At 35.4% G+C, this 16,780-nt stretch overlaps 1 protein-coding gene and 1 long non-coding RNA gene across 4 annotated transcripts in view; both read left to right on the top strand.

The window, feature by feature from the left end:
• LOC128220482 (26S proteasome non-ATPase regulatory subunit 1-like) overlaps positions 1-16,780 on the top strand; it is a 213,745-nt gene that overhangs the window by 131,071 nt on the left and 65,894 nt on the right. The gene's annotated exons all lie outside the window — the stretch shown is intronic.
• Positions 13,191-15,085, top strand: LOC128220485 (uncharacterized). 2 transcript variants are annotated; one of them, XR_008258792.1, is made up of 3 exons: positions 13,191-13,401; positions 14,436-14,532; positions 14,828-15,085. It is a non-coding gene; the product is annotated as an uncharacterized LOC128220485 (long non-coding RNA). The 2 variants fall into 2 exon arrangements; XR_008258791.1 differs by lacking the exon at positions 13,191-13,401 and having other exon boundaries at positions 14,199-14,532.

Genomic DNA, 16,780 nt, shown 5'->3' with positions numbered 1-16,780 from the left:
TACAAGTTTGGCTTAGTATTGGACAAGTTTGGCTCAATATTGTACAAGTATGGCTCAGTATTGTACAAGTTTGGCTTAGTATTGAACAAGTTTGGCTAAGTATTGGACAAGTAAGGCTCAATATTGGACAAGTATGGCTCAGTATTGTACAAGTTTGGCTCAGTATTGTACAAGTTTGGCTTAGTATTGGACAAGTATGGCTAGGTATTGTACAAGTATGGCTCAGTATTGGACAAGTTTGGCTCAGTTATTGGACAAGTTTGGCTCAATATTGGACAAGTTTGGCTTAGTATTGGACAAGTTTGGCTAAGTATTGGACAAGTAAGGCTCAATATTGGACAAGTATGGCTCAGTATTGTACAAGTTTGGCTAAGTATTGTACAAGTTTGGCTAGGTATTGGACAAGTTTGGCTCAGTATTGTACAAGTATGGCTCAGTATTGTACAAGTTTGGCTAGGTATTGGACAAGTTTGGCTAAGTATTGGACAAGTAAGGCTCAATATTGGACAAGTATGGCTCAGTATTGTACAAGTTTGGCTCAGTATTGTACAAGTTTGGCTTAGTATTGGACAAGTATGGCTTAGTATTGTACAAGTAAGGCTCAGTATTGGACAAGTTTGGCTCAGTATTGGACAAGTTTGTTTCATTATTGGACAAGTATGGCTCAGAATTGGACAAGTTTGGTTCAGTATTGGACAAGTTTGGCTCAATATTGTACACGTTTAGCTAAGTATTGGACAAGTATGGCTCAGTATTGGACAAGTTTGGCTCAGTATTGGACAAGTAATGCTCAATATTGAACAAGTTTGGCTCAGTTATTGGACAAGTTTGGCTAAGTATTGGACAAGTTTGGCTAAGTATTGGACAAGTTTGGCTAAGTATTGGACAAGTAAGGCTCAATATTGGACAAGTATGGCTCAGTATTGTACAAGTTTGGCTCAGTATTGTACAAGTTTGGCTTAGTATTGGACAAGTTTGGCTCAATATTGTACAAGTATGGCTCAGTATTGTACAAGTTTGGCTTAGTATTGGACAAGTTTGGCTAAGTATTGGACAAGTAAGGCTCAATATTGGACAAGTATGGCTCAGTATTGGACAAGTTTGGCTCAGTATTGTACAAGTTTGGCTCAGTTATTGGACAAGTTTGGCTCAATATTGGACAAGTTTGGCTTAGTATTGGACAAGTAATGCTCAATATTGTACAAGTATGGCTCAGTATTGTACAAGTTTGGCTTAGTATTGGACAAGTTTGGCTAAGTATTGGACAAGTAAGGCTCAATATTGGACAAGTATGGCTCAGTATTGGACAAGTTTGGCTCAGTATTGTACAAGTTTGGCTCAGTTATTGGACAAGTTTGGCTCAATATTGGACAAGTTTGGCTAAGTATTGGACAAGTAATGCTCAATATTGAACAAGTTTGGCTCAGTTATTGGACAAGTTTGGCTCAATATTGGACAAGTTTGGCTTAGTATTGGACAAGTTTGGCTAAGTATTGGACAAGTAAGGCTCAATATTGGACAAGTATGGCTCAGTATTGTACAAGTTTGGCTCAGTATTGTACAAGTTTGGCTTAATATTGAACAAGTTTGGCTCAATATTGTACAAGTATGGCTCAGTATTGTACAAGTTTGGCTTAGTATTGGACAAGTTTGGCTAAGTATTGGACAAGTAAGGCTCAATATTGGACAAGTATGGCTCAGTATTGGACAAGTTTGGCTTAGTATTGGACAAGTAAGGCTCAATATTGTACAAGTATGGCTCAGTATTGTACAAGTTTGGCTTAGTATTGGACAAGTTTGGCTAAGTATTGGACAAGTAAGGCTCAATATTGGACAAGTATGGCTCAGTATTGGACAAGTTTGGCTCAGTATTTGACAAGTATGGCTCAGTATTGGACATGTTTGGCTAAGTATTGTACAAGTTTGGCTTAGTATTGGACAAGTTTGGCTAAGTATTGGACATGTTTGGCTAAGTATTGGACATGTTTGGCTAAGTATTGTACAAGTTTGGCTTAGTATTGGACAAGTAAGGCTCAGTATTGGACATGTATGGCTCAGTATTGGACAAGTAAGGCTCAGTATTGGACAAGTATGGCTCAATATTGGACAAGTATGGCTCAGTATTGGACAAGTTTGGCTCAGTATTTGACAAGTATGGCTCAGTATTGGACATGTTTGGCTAAGTATTAGACAAGTATGGCTAAGTATTGGACAAGTATGGCTAGGTATTAGACAAGTATGGCTAGGTATTGGACAAGTATGGCTTAGTATTGTATAAGTTTTGCTAGGTATTGGACAAGTATGGCTAGGTATTGGACAAGTATGGCTAGGTATTGGACAAGTATGGCTAGGTATTTGACAAGTATGGCTAAGTATTAGACAAGTATGGCTAAGTATTGAACAAGTATGGCTCAGTATTGGACAAGCATGGCTAGGTATTGGACAAGTATGGCTAAGTATTGTACAAGTATGGCTAGGTATTGGACAAGTATGGCTAAGTATTGGACAAGTATGGCTAGGTATTAGACAAGTATGGCTAAGTATTGTACAAGTATGGCTTAGTATTGTACAAGTTTGGCTAAGTATTGGACAAGTATGGCTTAGTATTGTACACATTTAGCTAAGTTTTGGACAAGTATGGCTAAGTATTGGACAAGTATGGCTAAGTATTGGCCAAGTATGGCTAGGTATTGGACAAGTATGGCTAGGTATTGGACAAGTTTTGTCTAAGTATTGGACAAGTATGGCTAAGTATTGGACAAGTATGACTAGGTATTGGACAAGTATGGCTAGGTATTGTACAAGTATGGCTAAGTATTGTACAAGTGCTAAGTATTGGCCAAGTACGGCTAGGTATTGGACAAGTATGGCTAGGTATTGTACAAGTATGGCTACGTATTGTACAGGTTTGGCTAGGCATTGGACAAGTATGGCTAGGTATTGGACACGTATGGCTTAGTATTGTATAAGTATGGCTCAGTATTGGACAAGTATGGCTTAGTATTGTACAAGTTTGGCTAAGTATTGGACAAGTATGGCTAAGTATTGTACAAGTATGGCTAAGTATTGTACAAGTATGGCTAAGTATTGGACAAGTATGGCTAGGTATTGGACAAGTATGGCTAGGTATTGGACAAGTATGGCTAAGTATTGTACAAGTATGGCTAGGTATTGGACAAGTATGGCTAGGTATTGGACAAGTATGGCTAGGTATTGGACAAGTATGGCTAGGTATTGGACAAGTATGGCTAGGTATTGGACAAGTATGGCTAAGTATTGTACAAGTATGGCTAAGTATTGGACAAGTATGGCTAAGTATTGGACAAGTATGGCTAGGTATTGGACAAGTATGGCTAAGTATTGAACAAGTATGGCTAGGTATTGGACAAGTATGGCTAGGTATTGTACAAGTATGGCTAAGTATTGGACAAGTATGGCTAAGTATTGAACAAGTATGGCTCAGTATTGGACAAGCATGGCTAGGTATTGGACAAGTATGGCTAAGTATTGTACAAGTATGGCTAGGTATTGGACAAGTATGGCTAAGTATTGGACAAGTATGGCTAGGTATTAGACAAGTATGGCTAAGTATTGTACAAGTATGGCTTAGTATTGTACAAGTTTGGCTAAGTATTGGACAAGTATGGCTAAGTATTGGACAAGTATGGCTCAGTATTGTACAAGTTTGGCTAAGTATTGGACAAGTATGGCTAAGTATTGGACAAGTATGGCTAAGTATTGGACAAGTATGGCTTAGTATTGTACAAGTATGGCTTAGTATTGGACAAGTTTGGCTCAGTATTGGACAAGTATGGCTTAGTATTGTACAAGTATGGCTTAGTATTGGACAAGTATGGCTAAGTATTGGACAAGTTTGGCTAAGTATTGGACAAGTTTGGCTAAGTATTGTACAAGTATGGCTTAGTATTGTACAAGTATGGCTTAGTATTGTACAAGTATGGCTTAGTATTGGACAAGTATGGCTAAGTATTGTACAAGTATGGCTTAGTATTGTACAAGTATGGCTTAGTATTGGACAAGTATGGCTTAGTATTGGACAAGTATGGCTTAGTATTGTACAAGTATGGCTTAGTATTGTACAAGTATGGCTTAGTATTGTACAAGTATGGCTTAGTATTGTACAAGTATGGCTAAGTATTGTACAAGTATGGCTTAGTATTGTACAAGTATGGCTAAGTATTGGACAAGTTTGGCTAAGTATTGGACAAGTTTGGCTAAGTATTGGACAAGTATGGCTAGGTATTGTACAAGTACGGCTAAGTATTGGACAAGTTTGGCTAAGTATTGGACAAGTATGGCTTAGTATTGTACAAGTATGGCTTAGTATTGTACAAGTATGGCTTAGTATTGGACAAGTATGGCTAAGTATTGGACAAGTTTGGCTAAGTATTGTACAAGTATGGCTTAGTATTGGACAAGTATGGCTAAGTATTGTACAAGTATGGCTTAGTATTGTACAAGTATGGCTTAGTATTGGACAAGTTTGGCTAAGTATTGGACAAGTTTGGCTAAGTATTGTACAAGTATGGCTTAGTATTGTACAAGTATGGCTTAGTATTGGACAAGTTTGGCTAAGTATTGGACAAGTATGGCTAAGTATTGTACAAGTATGGCTTAGTATTGTACAAGTATGGCTTAGTATTGGACAAGTATGGCTAAGTATTGGACAAGTATGGCTAAGTATTGTACAAGTATGGCTAAGTATTGTACAAGTATGGCTAAGTATTGGACAAGTTTGGCTAAGTATTGGACAAGTTTGGCTAAGTATTGGACAAGTTTGGCTTAGTATTGTACAAGTATGGCTCAGTATTGGACAAGTTTGGCTAAGTATTGGACAAGTATGGCTAAGTATTGTACAAGTATGGCTTAGTATTGTACAAGTTTGGCTCAGTATTGGACAAGTATGGCTTAGTATTGTACACATTTAGCTAAGTTTTGGACAAGTATGGCTAAGTATTGGACAAGTATGGCTAAGTATTGGCCAAGTATGGCTAGGTATTGGACAAGTATGGCTAGGTATTGGACAAGTTTTGTCTAAGTATTGGACAAGTATGGCTAAGTATTGGACAAGTATGACTAGGTATTGGACAAGTATGGCTAGGTATTGTACAAGTATGGCTAAGTATTGTACAAGTGCTAAGTATTGGCCAAGTACGGCTAGGTATTGGACAAGTATGGCTAGGTATTGTACAAGTATGGCTAAGTATTGTACAAGTTTGGCTAAGTATTGGACAAGTATGGCTAGGTATTGTACAAGTATGGCTAAGTATTGGACAAGTATGGCTAAGTATTGGACAAGTATGGCTAGGTATTAGACAAGTATGGCTAAGTATTGGACAAGTATGGCTAGGTATTGGACAAGTATGGCTAAGTATTGGACAAGTATGGCTAGGTATTGTACAAGTACGGCTAGCTATTGGACAAGTATGGCTTAGTATTGTATAAGCTTGGCTAGGTATTGGACAAGTATGGCTAGGTATTGTACAAGTATGGCTAAGTATTGTACAAGTTTGGCTAGGTATTGGACAAGTATGGCTTAGTATTGTACACGTTTAGCTAAGTATTGGACAAGTATGGCTAAGTATTGGACAAGTATGGCTAAGTATTGACCAAGTATGGCTAGGTATTGGACAAGTATGGCTAGGTATTGGACAAGTTTTGCTAAGTATTGGACAAGTTTGGCTAAGTATTGGACAAGTTTGGCTAAGTATATTGTACAAGTTTGGCTTAGTATATTGTACAAGTATGGCTCAGTATTGTACAAGTTTGGCTAAGTATTGGACAAGTTTGGCTAAGTATTGGACAAGTTTGGCTAAGTATTGGACAAGTTTGGCTTAGTATTGTACAAGTTGGGCTCAGTTTTGGACAAGTTGGCTCAGTATTGGACAAAGTTGGCTCAGTATCAGACAAGTTGGCTCAGTATTGGACAAAGTTGGCTAAGTATTGGACAAGTTTGGCTAAGTATTGGACAAGTTTGGCTAAGTATTTTGTACAAGTTTGGCTTAGTATATTGTACAAGTATGGCTCAGTATTGGACAAGTTTGGCTAAGTATTGGACAAGTTTGGCTAAGTATTGGACATGTTTGGCTAAGTATTGGACAAGTTTGGCTCAGTTTTGGACAAAGTTTGCTCAGTATTGGACAAAGTTGGCTCAGTATCAGACAAGTTGGCTCAGTATTGGACAAAGTTGGCTCAGTATCAGACAAGTTGGCTCAGTATTGGACAAGTTGACTCAGTATCAGACAAGTTGGCTCAGTATTGGACAAAGTTGGCTCAGTATTGGACAAGTTGGCTCAGTATCAGACAAGTTGGCTCAGTATTGGACAAAGTTGGCTCAGTATTGGACAAGTTGGCTCAGTATCAGACAAGTTGGCTCAGTATTGGATAAGTTGGCTCAGTATTGGACAAAGTTGGCTCTTTATCAGACAAGTTGGCTCAGTATTGGACAAGTTGGCTCAGTATCAGACAAGTTGGCTCAGTATTGGACAAGTTGGCTCAGTATCAGACAAGTTGGCTCAGTATTGGACAAAGTTGGCTCAGTATTGGACAAAGTTGGCTCAGTATCAGACAAGTTGGCTCAGTATTGGACAAAGTTGGCTCAGTATTGGACAAGTAAGGCTCAGTATTGGACAAGTTTGGCTCAGTATTGGACAAGGATGGCTCAGTATTGGACAAGTTTGGCTCAGTTTTGGACAAAGTTGGCTCAGTATTGAACAAGTTGGCTCAGTTTTGGACAAGTTTGGCTAAGTATTGGACAAGTTTGGCTAAGTATTGGACAAGTAAGGCTCAATATTGGACAAGTATGGCTCAGTATTGGACAAGTTTGGCTCAGTATTGGACAAGTATGGCTCAGTATTGGACAAGTTTGGCTAAGTATTGGACAAGTATGGCTAGGTATTGTACAAGTATGGCTAGGTATTGGACAAGTATGGCTCAGTATTGGACAAGTATGGCTTGGTATTGGACAAGTATGGCTAGGTATTGTACAAGTATGGCTAAGTATTGTACAAGTTTGGCTAGGTATTGGACAAGTATGGCTAGGTATTGGACAAGTTTGGCTAGGCATTGGACAAGTATGGCTAGGTATTGGACAAGTATGGCTTAGTATTGTATACGTTTGGCTAGGTATTGGACAAGTATGGCTAGGTATTGTATAAGTTTGGCTTGGTATTAGACAAGTATGGCTTAGTATTGGACAAGTATGGCTAGGTATTGTACAAGTACGGCTAGGTATTGGACAAGAATGGCTTAGTATTGTATAAGTTTGGCTAAGTATTGGACAAGTACGGCTAGGTATTGGACAAGTATGGCTTAGTATTGTATAAGCTTGGCTAGGTATTGGACAAGTATGGCTAGGTATTGTACAAGTTTGGCTAAGTATTGGACAAGTATGGCTAAGTATTTGACAAGTATGGCTAAGTATTGGACAAGTATGGCTAAGTATTGGACAAGTATGGCTTAGTATTGTATAAGTTTGGCTAAGTATTGGACAAGTATGGCTAAGTATTGGACAAGTATGGCTAAATATTGGACAAGTATGGCTAAGTATTGGACAAGTATGGCTAGGTATTGTACAAGTACGGCTAGCTATTGGACAAGTTTGGCTTAGTATTGTATAAGCTTGGCTAAGTATTGGACAAGTATGGCTCAGTATTGGACAAGTTTGGCTAAGTATTGGACAAGTTTGGCTCAGTTTTGGACAAGTTGGCTCAGTATTGGACAAGTTGGCTCAGTTTTGGACAAGTTTGGCTAAGTATTGGACAAAGTTGGCTCAGTATTGGACAAGTTGGCTCAGTATTGGACAAAGTTTGCTCAGTATCAGACAAGTTGGCTCAGTATTGGACAAGTTGGCTCAGTATTGGACAAAGTTGGCTCAGTATCAGACAAGTATGGCTCAGTATTGGACAAAGTTGGCTCAGTATTGGACAAAGTTGGCTCAGTATTGGACAAAGTTGGCTCAATATTGGACAAGTTTGGCTCAGCATTGGACAAAGTTGGCTCAGTAATGGACAAAGTTGACTCAGTATTGGACAAAGTTGGCTCAGTATTGGACAAGTTGGCTCAGTATTGGACAAAGTTGGCTCAGTATCGGACAAGTTGGCTCAGTATTGGACAAAGTTGGCTCAGTATTGGACAAAGTTGGCTCAGTATTGGACAAAGTTGGCTCAGTATTGAACAAGTTGGCTCAGTATTGGCCAAGATTGGCTAAGTATTGGACAAAGTTGGCTCAGTATTGGACAAGATGGCTCAGTATCGGACATTAGTATGGCTCAATCTCATACAAGTCATAATGGCTCAGTTTTGGAAACGTTTAAGGGCTCAGTTTATTAGTATTGGACAGTCTTTGGACAATTATGACTCGGTCTTGTTCAAAGTATTTCTAAGTCTTGAAGAAATAATGAGTTTTGACATGTCTTGGCCAAGTGCAAGCCCAAGTTTGTATATATTGAACTCAGTCTTCAATTGCCTTGTATTGCTCAAACTTGATAAAGTTTAATTTGATTTTGATAAGCCTTGTGCAAGGATATTAGCCTTAGCCTTTCAAAGGTCAGATTGAAACTGGCAGTCCAGTAGCAGTTGCTATTTCAGTGCAAAAAGATACCAAATAATGATGTGTCTAGATTTTTAAAAGTTGGTAAGTGACAACAATGTTATGAACTCAATCTTTGACAATGCTGTTTTCCCTTTTGAATTGTAACAGAAGTTGGATAAAAGATGATATCACCCAGTGGAAATCTGTAAATGACCTGTTATTTTTGGGAGTGGAAAGAAGTCTTAGAGATAGGCATTATGAAAACAAAGCTGCCTTATCTCAAGAGACTTCAGAACATCTTGCTCATTACACAAAGGGCAAGTCTGAGAGCAGAGAAGCTACAGGAAGCAGGAACAGACTGTTCTTATCCTGGTTGATATGACCTGTCATGCTATCAAGAGGGTGCTTCTTTGTTGGTTAATTGGGAGCAGGACAACGTACCCTTGTTCTTCAGGTGGCATACTTGCAAATAAGAAATACAAATTATGTTAAATTGGTAGCATAATGATTGTCTTTGCTCTTTATCTGACCGACTAAGAATTTGTTGGCTTTGGTTGGTATTATATTGATTGAATAGGACTCCACTGACAACTTCATTTATTCAGTTCATTAGCTCAGGGTGTTTCATACCAGAGCAATGGACAATAGGACAATGACCTGGCCCCTGAGTTTCTGGAAAAGAAATGCTCGAATAATTTGCTAGCTCAACTCATTTTGCCAACTTTACCCTAAGTGTGGCTTATTTTTTATTGTCTTATCTGTTAGAATAATAATATTCTCTCATAGATTATATCAATATAGATTTTTGGTAAAATCTTGTTTTAGAGCTAAGAATGTTCTTGAGTAATTATATAAATACAAATTTTTGGTAATATCTTGTTTGAGCGCAAGAAACGTTTTTGAGTAATTATATTAATATAGATTTTTGGTCAAATTTTATTTTAGAGCAAGAAATGTTCTTGAATAATTCTATTTATGTAGATTTTAGGTCACATCTTGATTTAGAGCTAGAAATGTTCTTGAGCAGTTGCAATTATACAGAATTTGGTCAAATCTTGATTTAGATAAAAAAAAATGTAGATTAGTTAGTACATTTTTTAATTCACACCTCACTTTTTGTTTTGCATAATTATATATTGACCATATACAAAAGACACTACATTAATTAAGTAGTTTAACAGATTTGAGTAATAATCTTTCTTTTTTTACCATGAGCTGGTGCCTTAATTGTGCAAAATGTAGTACCAGTTATCTTCCTGCACTTTAGTGACAGCCCACCATTCACCATGCTGCTTATACACAATTAATGGGCTAGAATCCACAAGTGGTCTGATACCTTAATTGCTAGTTTTTTACCTCTTGTCACTTGAGGGACATCCTGCAATTTGCACCATGCTCTAAAATATAAAATCAATGTGTTTAAGTCTACAATTGGTCTTCAACCGGTATTGCTAATTTTTATACTATATATTTCAATATGTGTTTAGGAAATGTGTTTTATATTAGAAGCCCGCTTATTTGTAATGGTGATTTTTTATTTGACTTTTATGAGATAAGAAACAAATATGATTATTGTCTTAGTGTTAAAATAGTTGTATCTCAGGTTTCGCATTGCTAATGCTTCAAATACAATACATTGTAATTTACCTGCTACACAATAACAAGATACTATTCATTCTATGATTTTAGGCGTTTATATTTCTAATGAGATGTTTTCATTTTTTGCATAAAAGCTTCGTTCCGGTGTATTCTTGGCATAGTTTTAGACATTAGGCTTTCAATTTATATAAGCACACATGCCCTGATACGACAGTGAGTCATGCATATGTTTGGTGAAGCAAAGTGGTTCGGATTAAATCTGTTTAACATCCAAAGAGTACGAAGCATTCATAACAGCACTATAAGTACTGTTTCTACACAAGTACTTACATTAAACATAAATAACATTACATTTATCAATAAACTTTAAAAAGCGCAATCCTATTCTCATTCATAAAAACAGACTAGTTCCGATAATCTAAAAATAGTTTCAACTTCATTAGTCGACCTATATTCTAAACATTGTTTCTACATACATTAACTGACCACATGTTTGTCCTCACCTGATAATTTAAAAAGGTATTTTTGCTAAAGTTGCTCGTAAAAATAAAATCATTTTCCATAAAGAATTAAAACGTGTAAGTTCATAAAATTTGTCAAACGCATGATATCTAATCAAGTCACCGAAAAACCTTTAGACGCGATTAAAAAGAGCATTTACTGTAACTTCAAATACATGGGGATACGTTGACTGAATTGATATAAAGCTGTGAATTTTGAATGGAATTATTGCTGAAGTTGTTAAAAAAATGATTTTCCGTAAAAAAACGTGTATGTTAATAAAAGGAAATGATATATATATATATATATATATATATATATATATATATGATGTATTGTATTTATGTGCTCTTCACCCATTCCCATAGTTCAAATAAAATTTGCAACTCTCACATATTTGCCCGCAGATAGTCTTTCAGCGCCTCGCGCTTTGATTGTAAGTAATTTTCCCTTGTATAAAGTGCCATAGTGTTAATGTCTCTTGGATTGCTTGATTGTTTTATGCATATTTCAAATTTAAAAAATGCATTACATTCAGGGTAACATGTTGATTGCAGAGTTAATGTCTCTTTTCCGTGCATTTGTTCACTTGTATGCCCTTTTGTCCCCTTTTCAACACTTTCTCCCCTTATCAGCATTTAAGTTCCCTTATCAGCATTTTAAGTCCCTTTTTCAGTATTCTAATCCCCTTTTCAGCACTATCTCCCCTTTTCTGTATTTTAGCCCCCCTTTTGACACTGTCTCTCCTTTTCAGCATTTTAGTCCCCTTTTCAGCACTATCTCCTCTTTTCTGTATTTTAGTCCCCTTTTTGACACTGTCTCTCCTTTTCAGCATTTTAGTCCCCTTTTCAGCACTATCTCCTCTTTTCTGTATTTTAGTCACCTTTTTGACACTGCCCCGGCGAAATAATGACCATGGTCGACCATGGTCCCCACGGTTTTTGACAGTTTTTGACGGTCAACCATGTTTTTTCATGGTTAACCATCAAGTACCGTGGGAAAATCATTGCCTCGACCATGGTCGACCATGGTCTACCATGGTCGACCGTGGTCGACCATGGTCTACCATGGTACAAAAAAATATCACCATGGTATACCATGGTTTGACCATGGTCGACCATGGTCTACCATGGTACAAAAAAAGATCACCATGGTATACCATGGTTTTTGAAGGTCAACCATCAAGTACCGTGAAAAACCCCACAGTAGACCATGGTACAAAAGTTTTACTCCGAGAGTCACCATTTCAACCATGGTCTACCATGGTACACCAAGGTTGACCATGGTCAGCCACTGTGACAGTTTACCATAGTCTACCATCATCCTTTTTTATCTGATTCTTTACTTTGGATAAATCTAAAAATGATTTGTTGATTTTGGTAAATAATAGAAATAGCAACTTAATAAATGTGGTCTTATTCTTTACTGATATTTAGTAAACACACAACTTGTCAACAACAGAAGTTGTGTTTCAGTATTAACCCTTTACCAGCTGTTCTGCTAATTTTAGACTCATCCACAACGAAAGCATCTGATGGAAAGGAAGAATATCTATTGGAAAGGAAGAATACCAAATTTGAAAACCTTTGAAAACAATTTGTGGGAAATAGAGCATTTGCTCATTAATGAGCATCTATGCTCCATTCCTCTGTGAAATGATGTTCTTGTGTTTAATTACTGTTCAAGAACTATGCAAAACTGTTCTAGTACAGTAACTGATCACTTTTAAGAACAGTTGTACTTGAACAGTTCAAGAATACTTTTTAAGAACAGTTCTTGAATTTTTTAAAGACTATTGTTGTTCTAATACTGTTCTATATTAAAGTCTTAAGTACAATATAAGAACAGTTCATGAATAGTGTTTGCACTTAAAATGTTCTTGAACTGTTCATAAAGACAAGTTGGCACATTTAAAGAATAGTTTATGAACTTTTATGTTCTTAATATGTTCTTGAAATGTTCTTTTTAAACAATTTGGTGCATCATAGGAACAGCTTATGAACATGGCAAGTTCTTAAAATGTTCTGCATATATATGTCTTTGAAAGGAAACTTGTACAAAAACAAGTAGTTGCATCAGCAACAGGCAGGAAGTTGAGGTAGCTGTGGTTACAACTGGCTGGTGCATTTAGTGTAACACATTTGGCCCAGTTATAACCCAAAGATTATAAATAAAAAATAACAAACGTAAAGAAAATTCCATATCAAAATAACATGAACATTAAAATTAAATTTATTTTAATTAAAGCACCACATATATCATATGTATCATGTAAGGTGCCATGGATTGCTGGTCACATTGCCTGGATACAGTAATTTATATTTTTTATATATTTTTTTTTTAATAGATTTTTTTATTTATTTTTTGTCAAGATTTTGTCAAGTTATTAGTAACTTTTTTTCATGAAAAATGTGGAATATTTTTTAAAATGACATATATTCACTATCTTGTCAAAAAAAAAATAAAAATAAAAAATAAATTTTTTTTTTTTATTTTATATAAAATTACTGTATCCAGGCAATGTGACGAGCACCTGTGGTCAACACTGGTTAATTAGTTGTTAAACCGGTTAAATATAATATTTACAAAATACTATAGCCATATTCTAACGTAGCTATATAACTATATTCTAACGGTTACGCATTTAAGACGAAACGCTCTTCACTGGCGGAGATAGTTTCGAACGCCCGCCATTTTTGTCGAAATAATGCGCCAAATAAACTGATGTCTTGTTTCGTTTATTTAAGGTAAGTTCAAGCGATGTAAGGAGTATAATTCAGTAACGTTTATAACGATCTTTTACGCTAATATTATTGTTTAAAATAACATAGCAACATTTTGAAGTAATGAGCAAATATGTTTTGTTGTAATACATTTTCGCGACAAACATACGAAATACGTTTGTGTAGAAACACAGTTAAATGCTTGTTTTTGACTAGCGTTCAGCTAATACTTAATTTATATATATATTAAAGCAGCTTTTAAATTTGTTTCTTAACGTTGGTAAGCTATTTTTGTCGAGAAAAAGGATCAATTGTAATGGGCCGGCAGCGATGCAAAAGTGGGTGGGGAAGGTCAAAAACTAAAACCTTTAAAAAAGTTTTTATTGTTTTGAGGAACGATCTTTTAGGGGAGTGAAACATATATTTTTGGCGACATGTTAGTAGGGAGTTAACAAATTTTACATTAGAATATTAATATTTTTTATAAAAAAAACTTTCACATTTATTCTAAAAAGTCTGTTGACATTATCACTTTGTTTTCATGTCAAAATGCTCCAGACTACCTATTTAACAATGTTGTGAGTTCGTTATTATATCTTGTCAAATAAAAAATAAAAGTTCTTCAGGTTAATAATGAAAAGTAGTGGATGAGAGATCATTTCCGGGTTACAAATATGTTAATATCTTTTTAAATATAGCTGCAATCAAAACAAAGACATTGTTGATTGGACAGTTTCAATAACTTCGACTCAGTCACAAATATACTTTTTATGTTTAAAGACAATATAGCTTTTTGATTTGAAATCTGATAAAATCTTATATCATAAAATATGCTCAAATCCTAATTACAGCTTCTCATGTTGCAATGGATAAATGGGTATGAATCATGCTTGTTAAATATTGAACCTCAAAACTAAGAAGAAATTGATTTTTTTAACATTTTTAAATTTTGGTCCTTCAATGGACTTTTGCATCGCTGCCAACCCTTGACCTTTTAAATAACCACTATGCAAGCAAATTATGGTTAAGTGTCTGAAATGTTGTTTCGTCTATTTTAGCCAACCCAAAGGAGCTAACAAATAAATCATCAGTCCTCAAACGAATCAACCAGTGAAGGAGAAAAACATTCAAAGCCGTAAATTGTCAAATCCATCAGTGAGTAGACTATTTTTTAAAGCAAATGGTAAGATTTTCATTCTGGTTTTGAAAACAATATGGTTGGATGTGTGGAGTGGATTTTATATGTAACAGACAAACACTAATGAGAATCTTTAAAAAAAAATCAGACTCAATAAATTTGAGCTCTTTGGTTCGAAAGAATTAAATAAGCTATCATTAATTTATATACCTGCAACATTGAAATCTTAATTCGCACTGATTTGATAACCAACTGGCCGTTAGTTATTTGAAAATGTTGGCAGTACAAATAAATAAAAGAAATATTTTTCAGGTTGGAAGATGGATGTCAAAGTCTTAGACAACGAAAGGCTTCCAGAGTTAAGAAAAGACCACTTCAACAAAAACAATCATGCAAAGAATGACTGCAAAAAATCTTTTCGCAGATGCGTTTCATCATCAAGTGTATAAGGAAAAGGGACCTGGGTACAGAGACTAGATGTAAATGTCAAGGACTGAAATGAGCAATTCAATGGTTTCTTACTAATTGTGTTTATATGCGTCATAAGAAATTAAAACTGTTATAAATGGATGTGTAGTAATGATGAAATTATCACCTTGTGTCGAATGACATTAACTATTCATGAATTTAGTTCATGAATGACATTTTGGAAAAATAATGTTCATGAACTGTCAAGTTCATTTACTAAGCAGGAGTTCATGAACTTACTGGAAGTTCATGAACATGATTTGTCAAAATTGTCATTCATGAATAGTTCATGTTATTCTCATCAAATGCTTGACGTCACTGACATGGATAAGTAATTTGCTGGACTAAAGAAGCTCGATACATGGAAAATGATAAATGCGAATCAATTAATACGCTGTCGTTCTAGAATCAAAATAACAACTGTATGACTAACTTTTATCAGTAAATACAAAACTGAGTTTGGCGCGCTGATGCAAAAAATTAAGTCATTAATAACTATGCATTTAAACTCCAGAATTACCTTTAAGAACCATTAATGTACAGGTGCATACTTTTTGTTTCTTAAATACAATAACTTTATCAACTGTGTTAGTTTGAATTTTTTATCCATGTTTTTATGCACATTGGTTAAAAGTACATGTTTGAAAAATATAATGATATAATTAAGGAGAGATAACAGTTTTACTTGCGTCTATGCTGTAAGAGCGCAGTAGGGCATGTGAGCAAATTTCATAAAGCATGTTAGAGCATCTTGGGTCATTTGCTTTCTTACCCTTCTGCGTTCATACAGCATAAGCGCAGTAAAATGTGAGCAATACTTGTAACTTTAATACATAATCATAAATGAAAAAAATGTTCATTGTGGTAAAACAGAAGCAGTTAAGAAAAGTAATCTACTTTTCATGAAGAATTGAAATTGGTTACCTAAAACTGGAGCTTATAAGAAAGTGTTTTCAATTTTCTTGTTGACTATTTCTTTCATAATAGTGGTTGACATTTTAAACAAGAAAGTTATAATGTAACAATTGTTCAAGATTAGTTCCTAAAACGTTATCGTTTAACAATTGTTATCACATCTAGTCAGGAATGTACTGGGTAGATTTCAAGATTTTAATCCATGCAAGAACATTTCTAGATCCGTACTTGATCTATTCTTAACGTGTACAAGAACCACTAGAAAATGATAAGAACATTTTAAGAAATGTGCATGAATTGTTCTTGAACTGTTCAAGAACTGTACTTTTACTACTATTTAAGAAATGTGCATGAATTGTTCTTGAACTGTTCAAAAACTGTACTTTTACTACTCTTTAAGTGTGCAGGAACAATTCAAGTTCTTGAAATGTAACAGTTTCAGTTTAAGAACTATATTGAAGACGCTCCAATATTTTACATAATGGACAGTTTGAGGCCTATATCATACTAAATATATATATATATATATATACTATAATTTTGTTCTAGTCAAAGTTTGGCACAAGTTGTTAGCTATTGCAGAGAAATAAGACATTTTTTTTTCCTTCTCATATACATGTAAATGGGATATCAACAGAATACAGTACTCGGCATGCTAAACTAGATGACGCCATAAACATATTTTAATCAATACAATTCCATTTCACTGATTTTGATCTTTGTTAAGTTTGTTGTCAATCCTATTTATGTGACCATGGTCTACCATGGTATGTGACCATATTCTACCATGGTATGTGACCATGGTCTACCATGGTATGTGACCATGGTAGTTCATGGTCTACCATGGTAGTTCATGGTCATATACCATGGTAGTTCATGGTC

Source organism: Mya arenaria, chromosome 15 (assembly GCF_026914265.1).
Source record: "Mya arenaria isolate MELC-2E11 chromosome 15, ASM2691426v1".
In the NCBI taxonomy this organism is placed as follows: Eukaryota; Metazoa; Mollusca; class Bivalvia; order Myida; family Myidae; genus Mya; species Mya arenaria.
The sequence above is the reverse complement of the archived record's forward strand: the minus strand, read 5'-3'. Positions and strand labels throughout refer to the sequence as shown.